A 12,748-nucleotide genomic window follows, 5' to 3' on the forward strand; every position below is an offset into this window, starting at 1 on the left:
TGGTGATGCCCCTTTTTCTAAAATGATCGATTAAGTATTGAGGAAGAAGATGTGAACAAACACTACCCAGCTAGGGGTCCTATCCAATATGGATTCAATCATCTTTTACAACCTTCCATGTGAGGCCCCTTTTGATAACTTCAAAAGTATTTAAAATTTCTTGCTAGACTATCGATATGTTCCCCTTCGCTTATCAAATCTGCGAACCTAGTCTTCCAAAGAGTGGGGGAAATGTAATTTTTTGTGACAACCTTGTCCACAGACTTTGAGTGGAAAACAAACACCAACTGCATTTAACAACCAGATCTTGGGAAAACAAAAGTATATTCTTGAGGCCCCATCCACCTAGTTACTTTGGCCGAGCAATCTTCTCCCAACAAACCCATGGAATAATCGCTTCCTCCTTTAATCTAGAACAAAGAAAATTGAAGCATATTCTTTTGATTCTTTCCATAATTCCTTTAGGGATCCAATCCAGAGATGTCCAATATACAAGGATTGCTTCAAGGATATATTTTATCAAAGCCAAATGTCTAACCTTTGATAGCCATTTTTGACTCCAATTTTTTATTCACTTTTGTACCTTTTCTATTAGCCACATCCAATACTCCTTTCTGTAGCTATTAGGCTTTAGGTAAAACCCCATATATATGAGGCCTTCATCCATCAGTTTAACTTCTACCAGAAGAACTTGTGAAATCTATTGGACTAGATTGTCCGCCTAAAAGTTAGAAACAAGTAAATATGACTTTTGGAAATTGATTAACATATGAGTTGCTTTCCGAAATAAAGTGAGGATCCCCCTTATATTAACCACCTCTTTTAGGATTCCATTACCTAAGATTAGTATATCATCTAAAAATAATAGGTGAGAAATAGACATTCACCAAAAAAGCATGAAAGTCTCCTCTTTTTTTGGCCTCCAAGAGACGACTTAGACCTTTTGCCACCACAAAAAAGAGTAAAGGAGAGAGAGGGTATCCCTTATGTAGACCTTGTTGGGAATGAAAAAAATGATAATATGCATCGTTAATCAAAACAAAAAATGAGACATATTAAATACAAATCATAACCCATGTTATGAACTCCAAACAGAAACCAATGTGTGTGAGGAGGAGTCTTAGGTAAATCTAGTTGACATGATCGTAGGCTTTGGATAAGTCAATTTTGATCACAACTCCTTTGAGATTCATAGTTTTTAAGTTGTGCATACCTTCTTGTGCCACCCCAATCACTCCGTGAATCTATCTTCCTTCAAGATAATTGAATAGCTCCTTTGATATGGAGGAAGAGAGAATTGATTTTAGCCTTAAAGCAATCACTTTGACAATAACCTTATAAATGGAATTGCACAATGATATAGGTTTGTAGTATTCAAAGTTAGAGAAGGATTCAACCTTTGGAATTAAGGCCATAAAGGCAGAATTAAAGCCTGGAAGCATTATGCACTCCCTCCTGGATTCTCTAACCACCACAAGAAGGTCATTTCTAATAATTTCAAATAGGACTAGAAAAAATTTTGCACCCAAACCATCAAGACTTGGGCTCTTATATTTTTGAAAGTTGTGTAAGGCTTTCTTTAATTCATCTTTTGAAAATTCAAACATAACTTCCCTATTTCCTTCCGCATCAATACATCTAGGGAAAGGAAGGGTTGTGCAGATGAATCAACTATAGAGGCTTCTTCCTAGGGTTTGAAAAGATTTTCAAAGTGACATTTCCCCATTTTTGCTAAGTCTAAGAAGGAGGTAGCCTCCCTACCTGTCAAGTCTCCTAAATTCCAAATTGTATTTCCCATTTTTCTCCCCTTAGCATATTCCTAAAAAAGTTAGTGTTGTCATTGCCATATTCGAGCTAGATTATTCTTCTTCTTAGGCTCAATTCTACCTAATGGTATTCTAATATTTTTATCTTACTCTTCTCCAATCGAAAAATAGCTTCTCAGGGGTCTGCAAAGCCATATACTTCCCCTTCCTAAGCAACAATACCATGAAGTTGTTTTTCAATTTCCCAAAGTTCTATAGCATCATCCTATTTCTTATTCTTTTCCCACTCTTTGGTTTTTTTCTTTGATAAACTTCATATTGTTTTCGAAGTGAATACAAGAAGATACTTTGGTCTATTGAATAAAATATTGTCAATGCTATTGAAATAGAGCCACAAAATATTATTCTTTCAGCCACCTAGAGTTTATTTTGAATAGACAAGTTGGCTTGTGAGTGGCTCCTTTTAATTCTAAAAAAATTGGAGAGTGATTTGAGACACTTCCTTCCCCAACCCATTTCTTGATGAAAACACATTGTTCCACTAATTCCTTAGCCAATAGAAAATAATCAAGCCTGTTTTCCACCCTATATGAGTTGGTTCTTTTGTTTCTCTAGATAGGGCAAATCTTCACTGAATCCACATATATCAGGAATTGACTAGTGATCCTGCTAGTGAAATAGTCAGATAGAGGATCTAGGATAGCCCTTTCTCCCCATGATTTAGAAGACCCCATAGATAAATTTGGATCTCCTCCAATAATTATGGAAGGAAAATTTAAGATAGATTTATTAAAGAAGGCTTCCCAAAAATCTTTCCATTTTTGTGTTGTGCCATACACATTGAGTAAAGTGAGTGATCTTCCCAATTCTTCAAAAACGATTTCCATGCCAAGGCCAAATAAAATACTCTAGGAATCTAATATTTTAATACAATAAAAATTCCACCCCACCGCAAGACCCCTCAAGTTCCCAGAGGCATCTGAGCCCATAAATATCCATCCACCCAAAAGCCCTCCAAGACAACCAACAATAGAAGGGCCATCTCCTAATGTTTCTTGAAGGAAAATGATATTAGGGGAATAAGATTCAGTAATTATTTTGAAAGTGCGTCTTTTAGGGGGACTTGTAACACCCCTACGATTGAAGGAAAACATTTTCATTTGAGCACTCCCACTAAACTATTGCTCTAAAGGCCCCTTAAATTGAAGATTATGTACAAGAAACTAGATCAACCCTAGCACGCTCCTTTGCTTTAGTTAGATTGGATTTCCTCCCCTCCCCTTACTCTCATAATAGGATATTTGTATTTGTCTGAGGCCCAAGTCAGAAGGATCCTACAAAATCCCATTTAAGCAAGGCCGAAGGTTGAAGGAAGATGCTCCTCTACCCAATGAAAGAGAGTTAGACTTAGAAATAGAAATAATTGAGGAGGAGAAGTCACCTTGAGATGGGGGAAAGGTGCATTAGATCTAGGAAGGGTGATGAGGGGAGTCTGGATTTGAGGGAATAAACACAAGATTTTAACAAAGATTTAAAGACCCAAGAGAGCTAGAAGGAGGAAAATCCATACATTTTTTCATAGGCTAGAGATATAATAGAGGAAGAATATGGATGTGTACCTGGAATTAGGTGTTGCAGGGGATCATGAGGCTTGCCATACATGAACATGGGGTCCAAATGATGAGTTGCTACTATTGAAACCATTTCTTCAGACCACCTCTGAAATCCACTAGTCTCCTTGCAAGATGACGACATCCTATTTTGGTGATTAGGGTCCTCCCATTGAAAATCTTCCTCCTCCTCCACCGAGGGTGGTAAAACAACACAATGATTGATGATATGTCCATATTGGTGACATTGATGACACTTGAAAGATACACCTTCATAGTGAAGTGCTTGAATAATTTCGTCCTCCCTTCCAAGATCAACTTTAGTAGGAAGACCATTTTTGAGATCCACTTTAATCAGAATTATAGCCAAGGTCATTTTCCCCATGGATATGTATGAGATGTCGTGCATAAGATAGGTACCAATGGAATTATTGATATCCAAAAATATTTCATCTACCTAGAAATCTAAAGGCAGATAGGGGAGGCGAACCCATAATGTAACCAGGTCCAACCTTTCCTTATGAGCATCAAATAGGGGCATCGAAAATTTGAACATCATAGAAGAGGAATCGATGCACCATACCTTCTGTTCAATTCTTTGAGCATCCTCAACTTCTGTAAACTTCAAGTGTATCCATCTTTTGACTAATAGTTAGACACCTGGAGGAGCCCTAATAAGATGAGCAATTTCTTTGTCAACCCATTCTTTTAGGGTTTGTAGTGAAAACTGTTAGCTCTAAACATGAGCAACTAAGGATTTTTCCGCTAGAGATGACACCCTATACATATTAACATCCAAACCCAAAACTAGTGAAATTTTTTGCACTTATCCTTACAGATAGAATGTGATTTATTTTGAGTGCCAATATTGACATGGATAGTGTTTTTATTGGTATCCTCCCCCCCATTCTAGACTTTGTTAGCCTCACTCTCACATTAAAAACAATTCTAAGTCCAAATAATTAAATTAATTAAAATCATGAAAGTTAAGATTTAATCCTACCTTTCTAGATTGAGTTTGTTCCTCATGATTAGGAGTCAGTTTAAGCTTAGTTGCTTGAGAGATTCTCTCCAACTAGTTAGGCTCCTAGATTAGTGTGTTGTTGAGATATTTTCTCAACCATAGTGTCCAAGATAGACGTACTATCTTGAGACCAACTTTCTCATGTATTTATTTGTACTATTATTATTCTTTTTACATTGGATTGATTAATAATGATTGAGGAATGTTTTAAGGCTGAGGCCTTTTCCACCATGTTTAGTTTTTCTATATTTCTGAGTGTTTATTTTATGTGTGTTTGTTTCCTTATGTGGTATCAGAGCTTCTGGTGTGCTCTTTAGGAGTGAGAGAGTAAATGAGTAAAGAATGGTTTGTTTCTTCATTATAATCTGCGTAGAGGTGTCATCTCAAGTGAGAGGAAATAACATTTTCTTTCAGTGACATAAACAAGGTTATTCCATGGCGCTGCAAGATTGGAAATAACTTGAGTGATAAAAGAGAGTGTATTGAATCTATAGAAACTCTGGCTTGCCAGCATAAATTTCTTATGTTACAGCTTCAGGGGCGTAATTGCAATAAGGAGTATGCAAGAAAAATAATCTTGTACTTTTGAGGCATACAAATGCAAAGGCCAAACCTATCACCAATCCATACGAAGCATGTTTAGAATTTAACTTGAAGAAGCGACGAATAAGACTACCTCAAAATGCAGGAAGCAGTTGATTTCTTTTTCTTTGTGAGTAAGGACGTTAAGTGATCCAATAGACAATCTCGGTGTTGGAAATAATACTGAGAGGGGGGGTGAATCAGTATTATCTAGCAATTTAACAAATCTTCCTTATTTGATCTTTTGAATTATTCTTGCATATCAGTACCATAAAATAATGAGCATGAACAAAGAAAATAGACAGTCACACCAAAGAACACAAGATGTAAGGTGGAAACCCAATGTGGGAGAAAACCACCTGCTGCAATATGTCTCTATCTTCTTTCAATTTAGAAATTCTTTTACAATGATTTTGTACTGGTGCAGTCCTTTACCAGTACGTAGGCTGCAACCTACAGAGAGCTACAACTCTCTCTCGTTTTCCAGTCTCTCCTGGAAGGGAGCTACAACCCCCTACTTCTTTTCTTGAAGAATCAAATGATCAACAAGTATACAACAGTTGCAGTCCACTAGAGTTATCAGATCAGTAATCATAGAACTAACCCAGAACACCTTATGAACAGAAAAATACAGTCAACAGATCATCTTAAGACAGGGACGCAATTTTTCTTTCTGTGGCCTGCGACTGGACGCAGTTTACCTTCTGCTGCTCTGCGTGCCGACGCACTGTTCTTTAAACTGCTTTGCGTACCGGCGCACCCAACAATACTATCGCGCCGCGTCTTTTGCTTCAAAGACGCATCCAATAATACTATCGCGCCGCGTCTTTCGCTTCAAAGACGCACCTGAGCCCTTACTGTACTGCGTCTCGGAGCACTTCCCCTTCGCTGGACCTGCGTCCCTCAAGATATAAAAGATATGAAGACTTCAGAACTAGCCCAAACAGTCAGATCTGCAGATCTGATCATGCGCCATAGAGATCACAGTCCATTAGAAGATTCGCCTTCATAGATCTGGACTAGATCTCACCAAAAGATATTCAACAATGCATTATGTGCTCCCCCTGAGCCTATACCACCAATAAGAAGATGTTCAGCAATAAGATGATGCATCAACAACCCCCAGCTTTTGCCTGAGGTATTCAAAAGTGTCTTTGGGCAACGGTTTGGTGAAAATATCAGCAACTTGTTCCTTAGAAGGAACATATTCCAACTTGACCTTCTGTTCAAGTACTTGTTCCCGGAGAAAATGGTACTTGATTGGTATGTGCTTGGTTTTTGAATGCATAACCGGATTCTTTGAGATGCTGATTGCACTTGTGTTGTCACATAAGATAGGGATTGGAGGTGTACAAGTGATTTGATAATCCTGCAAAGTCTGCATCATCCAAAGGAGTTGGGTGCAACAAGATGCAGCAGCAACATATTCCGCTTCAGCTGTAGACAAGGCAATTGAACTCTGTTTCTTGCTGAACCAAGATACCAGTCTGGAACCCATAAAGAACGCACCACCACTTGTGCTTTTCCTGTCATCCACGCTTCCGGCCCAATCTGCATCTGTATAAGCATGAAGAGTGAGATCTGTATCTCTAGGATACCATAAGCCATAATTTTGAGTCCCTTGAAGATATTTGAAAATTCTCTTTACTTCCTGAAGATGAGTCTCCTTTGGATTTGCCTGAAATCTTCCAACTATTCCAACTGCATGCATGATGTCTGGTCGGGTACCTGTCAAATATAGTAAACTTCCAATCATAGATCTGTAGGTTGGTTGATGTACTGCTGCAGATTCATCATTTGCACTGAGACTACATCCTGTGACCATGGGTGTACATACAGGTTTTGCATCTTCCATGCCATATTTCTTCAAAATCTGCTTGAGATACTTGGTTTGAGATAAAAAGATTCCTCCTTCCTTCTGTTGGATTTGCAAACCAAGGAAATATGTCAGTTCTCCTAGCAAGGACATTTCAAATTCTTTCTGCATGACCGAGGCAAAGCTTTGACTCATAGCTTCTTCATTGCTGCCAAAAATAATGTCATCTACATACACAACAAGTATTAGCAATTTATCATTTTCAACTTTTATATACAGATTGCTATCTGCTGATCCTTTTGAGAAACCTTGTTGATGAAGATATTTGTCCAACCGGTAGTACCAAGCCCTTGGAGCTTGTTTGAGACCATAGAGAGCCTTTTTCAATCGGCATACAAGATTTGGATCATTTCCAAGAATGAACCCATCTGGCTGTTCAATGTACACTTCTTCTTCCAAGTCTCCATTCAGAAAGGCTGATTTCACATCCATTTGAAATACTTTGAAGTTCTGAAAACTTGAGAGAGCAAGGAACATTCGGATGGCCTCAAGTCTTGCAACAGGAGCAAAAGTTTCTTCAAAGTCTATTCCTTCTTGCTGCGCATACCCTTTACAAACAAGTCTGGCTTTGTTTCTAATTACTTCTCCATTTTCATTCAATTTATTTTTGAAGACCCATTTTGTTCCAATAACATTCTTATCCTTTGGTCTAGGAACCAGCTCCCAAGTGTTGTTCTTTTCGATTTGCTCAAGTTCTTCATCCATTGCTTTCACCCAACATTCATCTTTGCATGCCTCTTTCACATTTTGTGGTTCAATAGAGGAGAGTAATGCCAAATAGCTTGAAGCTTCTGCAACTGTTCTTCTAGTTTGTATACCTGCTTCTTTCTGTCCCATGATCTGAGATTCTGGATGGTTCTTCTGAACATATCTGGATGGAGTCTTTTCTTCTGTTCTTGTTCGTTCTTCTGCGTCTTCGTGAGGTTCTTCTTGAGATTCTTCTTGAGGTTCTTCTTCTTCACCATTCTGTCTTTGAGGGTAGCTTTCATCTTCTTCGATGTCTTCACGATGTATTTGCCTAGGAATGTATCCCTTCTCATCAACCACTACATCAATGCTGTCAACAATTCTGCCAAGTCTTTTATTGTAGCATTTGTATGCTTTGCTATGTGGAGAATAGCCAAGAAGAATGCCTTCATCTGCTCTAGGATCAAGTTTTCCAAGCTGCTCTTCAGTATTCTTGATATAGCATTTGCTCCCAAAGATTTTGAAGTGCTTTACCGAAGGAGTTTTACCACTCCAGAGCTCATGAGGAGTTTGAGTGCTGTTCACCCGGACATTTGTCTTGTTGAGAATAATAACCGCAGCATGTGCAGCTTCACCCCAGAAGGTTGCGGGAGTTCCTGATTCATCAAGCATAGCACGAGCCATTTGTTGGATTGTTCTGTTCATTCTTTCAACAACTCCATTTTGCTGAGGAGTTCTAGCTGTAGAGAATTCTCTCCTTATCCCATGTTCATCACAGAAATCAAAAAATTCATTTGAAGTAAATTCCCCACCTCTGTCGGATCTGAGGCACTTAATTTTGTGACCTGATTCATTTTCAACCAAGGCTTTGAAGGATTTGAATTTTTCGAATGCTTCATCTTTGTGCTTCATAAGTCCTAACCAAACAAACCTGGAGAAATCGTCAATAAATAATATCAAGTATTCCTCTCCTCTAGGTGTTCTTTTCCTGAATGGTCCACATACATCTGTATGTACTAGCTCAAGAGGCATGCTAGCTGATCCTTCTTTCTCTGGAAAGTTAGTCCTGGTTTGTTTTCCAAACTGACATGATCTGCATATGGTGTTGTCAGGAATTTTGATATCTGGAAGATCGCGAACTGCCTGATATTTGCATGCTTTCCTTATTTGTGAGAAGCTTAGATGTCCCAACCTTCGATGCCATAACCAGTGCTCTTCATCCTTGCTTAGATAGCATTGTTGTTGTCCTTCTTCAAATATGTATAGATTATTTGGAGTTCTTTTCCCTTTGAGAACTATTTTACCTGTATCAAGATCACGAACAAGACATCCATTTGATCTGAATATAACCTCGGTTCTTTGATCACACATCTGACTGACACTTAGTAGATTATGCTTCAATCCATCAACATACAAAACATTTCCAGCCTTAACATCTTCTTTTAAAGGAGCAATACCTTTTCCTTTTATAGTTGCAGGAGTATCATTTCCAAAAGAGACTTTCTTTCCCTTTTCTAAAATAGAATAAGACTCAAGTTTTTCTTTATCACCTGTCATATGCTTCGAACATCCACTGTCAATGTACCATAGATTTTCCTGTCCTTCTGCATAAAATGCTATCCCACATCTTTCTGTTTGAGGTTCCTTTATTCTCCATGTTTTGGTGCCTGAGGCTTGTTCCTTTTTCCGCTCTTGTTCCTTTCTTTCCTGAAACCTGCTTCTGCATTCAAAGTCTTCATGACCAAAATTATTGCAAATAGAACATTCAACTTCATTTTCAAGAGCCGAAAAGCTGTTATAGGTCCTTTTTGTAATCCCTGTCATACTTCTTTGTTTTTGAGCTTCCCTAGTCATGATTGTTTTATATGCAACACATTGAGCTGCTTTGTGACCAAAGTTATGGCAAGAAAAGCATTGTCCATTGAAGAAGCTTCTGCGGTTATTGAATCTACCAGCTAGCTGATTGTAATTTCTATTTTCATCTATTCTTGAACCAAACTGGGAAGATTTTACCTGTGGCTGGTTGTGGCTTTTGTTCACCCTTAAGCTGGATTGCCCCTGGTAGTTTCTGTTTGAAGTTTGTCCCTGCTTTACCTGATGATCTTCATTGTGCTTTTGCTCATTTCTTCTTGCTGCATCAAGATAACTTTTTGAAGTGGATGCTTGAGAAGTTTCTCCATTATAGCCCAGACCTGTCTTATTTAGTGGAGACCGCTGCACACTGATAATCTCATCCAAAGTTTCAGATCCTTTGACAAACTTGAGATTAATAGCTTTTGTTTTCTCAATTTCTTTTCTAAGACCAACAATTTCACCTTCTAATTTTTCAAGATGTTTTTCCTTTTCATCAATCTGAAATTGTAGAGTATCAATGATCATGTTCTTTTCTTCTATACATCTCTTGAGTCTAGTAATTTCATCATAAAGGTTATCCACATCTACAGCATCCTCATAATCATCATCTTCAAATGCCATTAACAACCTATATTTATTACCTTGTTCATCTTCATCACTGTTTGATAAGCCATCACTATCTTCATGGGTGTAGTAGCTTTTCTTATTTGCACTTAGTTTCTTGTTCCATCTAGCTGGTTCCTTTCCTTTATCCTTATAAGGACATTTGGCAGCATAATGACCTACTCTTCCACAAGCAAAGCATTTGAAAGGTAGCTTACCTCTGAACCTTCCAGAACCCCTTTGAAGATTTCTGACAAAATTTGATTCTTCTTCCTCTTCTTCTGGAACATGACTTGCTTCATAGTGATCTTCTTTGCCTGATGCCTTAAAAGCAGCCTCCCTTCTGTCTGATGGACCTCCCTTTCTCATTTCATAAGCAGTTAGAATTCCATGTAACTGAGACATAGTGAGAACACGGAGATTTTCTTTTTCTTCTATTGCAGATACTTTAGATTCAAACTTGGGGGATAATGATCTTAGAATCTTTTGAACTACTATAGACTCTTTTATTTCTTCACCCAAATTTTTCATACAATTAACAATCTCATCTACCCGAAGAAAATAATTAGCCACACTTTCATCATTATACATCTTGAGAGTCTCATATTGAATCCTGAGAGTTTGAAGTTTAGCTTGTTTTACCTGTTCATCTCCTTCATAGCTCGTGATCATTTTGTCCCATATTTCTTTTGCTGACTTGAAGTGCATTACCTTCATGAATTCTGTTTGGGATATACTTCCTAATAGAGTACTGACTGCTTTTGCATTTGTTTCATACTTCTTTTTCTCAGCTGGATCTGTAGGGGTAGCTGAAGGAAAAGCATAGCCTGTTTCTACAATGTCCCAAACTTCTGTACCAAGAGATTGAAGATATGCAGTAACTCTTACCTTCCAATAATTGAAGTTTGTCCCATCAAAAACCGGTGGCCTGATTGATGCTTCTCTCTCGTAGTTGCTCATGATGAACGATCTACCTTCAAGCGATCAAGCTTTTCTGAAGGACCTGCTCTGAAACCAATTGTTGGAAATAATACTGAGAGGGGGGGTGAATCAGTATTATCTAGCAATTTAACAAATCTTCCTTATTTGATCTTTTGAATTATTCTTGCATATCAGTACCATAAAATAATGAGCATGAACAAAGAAAATAGACAGTCACACCAAAGAACACAAGATGTAAGGTGGAAACCCAATGTGGGAGAAAACCACCTGCTGCAATATGTCTCTATCTTCTTTCAATTTAGAAATTCTTTTACAATGATTTTGTACTGGTGCAGTCCTTTACCAGTACGTAGGCTGCAACCTACAGAGAGCTACAACTCTCTCTCGTTTTCCAGTCTCTCCTGGAAGGGAGCTACAACCCCCTACTTCTTTTCTTGAAGAATCAAATGATCAACAAGTATACAACAGTTGCAGTCCACTAGAGTTATCAGATCAGTAATCACAGAACTAACCCAGAACACCTTATGAACAGAAAAATACAGTCAACAGATCATCTTAAGACAGGGACGCAATTTTTCTTTCTGTGGCCTGCGACTGGACGCAGTTTACCTTCTGCTGCTCTGCGTGCCGACGCACTGTTCTTTAAACTGCTCTGCGTACCGGCGCACCCAACAATACTATCGCGCCGCGTCTTTTGCTTCAAAGACGCATCCAATAATACTATCGCGCCGCGTCTTTCGCTTCAGAGACGCACCTGAGCCCTTACTGTACTGCGTCTCGGCGCACTTCCCCTTCGCTGGACCTGCGTCCCTCAAGATATAAAAGATATGAAGACTTCAGAACTAGCCCAAACAGTCAGATCTGTAGATCTGATCATGCGCCATAGAGATCACAGTCCATTAGAAGATTCGCCTTCATAGATCTGGACTAGATCTCACCAAAAGATATTCAACCAAAGATAATTATTAATCCAAATGAACTCCTTTGCTTTATATAGGCAAGCTCCTCCCCAAAACATGGAACAATACCACGAGCCGACACCATAGAAACACAAAACCGTCGGCTAGATACCACACAAGAAACCCTCACGTGCTTTCTCTGTCTTGAAATGTGTGCACTGGGTGGACGCACCCCCTGAACAGTTGGCCTGCGTCCCTGGACGCGGGTTCTGCATGGTATACCTGCGGGGACGCACTTTCTGAACAGATTGCCTGCGTCCTTCTTAAAAATAGAGAGTTGATCATCAAGAATAGTGATCTACCACCTGAATGGGTTGCCATCAAGGACAACACTTGAATCATAATGCCAACACTCGGGTCCTCGGTGCCCTCGCCCAAGAACAAGAAGCTCTGATCGGACCTCTGTATCCGAAAACCATCAAACCCTGCAAGGGTCATGTCAGCCCTGAGGTTCGAACCACGCTTCTAGATCCTGATGCGGATCTGGTGACATTTGCTTCGCTGTAGATTCTTTTGTCATAGATATCGAGAGCTCCCAGGATAGATGCTGAGATTAGCTGGTTGAGAAGGAGAAACGAAGACTGCTGTGAATCCTTCACCTTTGGTTGGCTAGATATATATTGGGGGCATGTGTCATTGAAGCCCATAGATTGGTAAACCCCCTTATTCTTCATCCTGTCTATCATGGTCTCCCAAGATTTCCGTGGACGTTGTGCATCGATCTGAGATTTGTGGGCCTTAATGGTTCCTTCTATGATAAGGGCGGTGCAGTAGTCTGCCTCAGAAGATGTCGCCAAGATATTAGGATTTCTGCTACCCTTATATAGATTTGTAATGGTCAGATC

The sequence above is a fragment of the Pinus tabuliformis genome, chromosome 8, assembly GCF_031772625.1.
Source record: "Pinus tabuliformis cultivar Carrire ecotype Pingquan chromosome 8, CPIR1, whole genome shotgun sequence".
NCBI lineage: Eukaryota > Viridiplantae > Streptophyta > Pinopsida > Pinales > Pinaceae > Pinus > Pinus tabuliformis.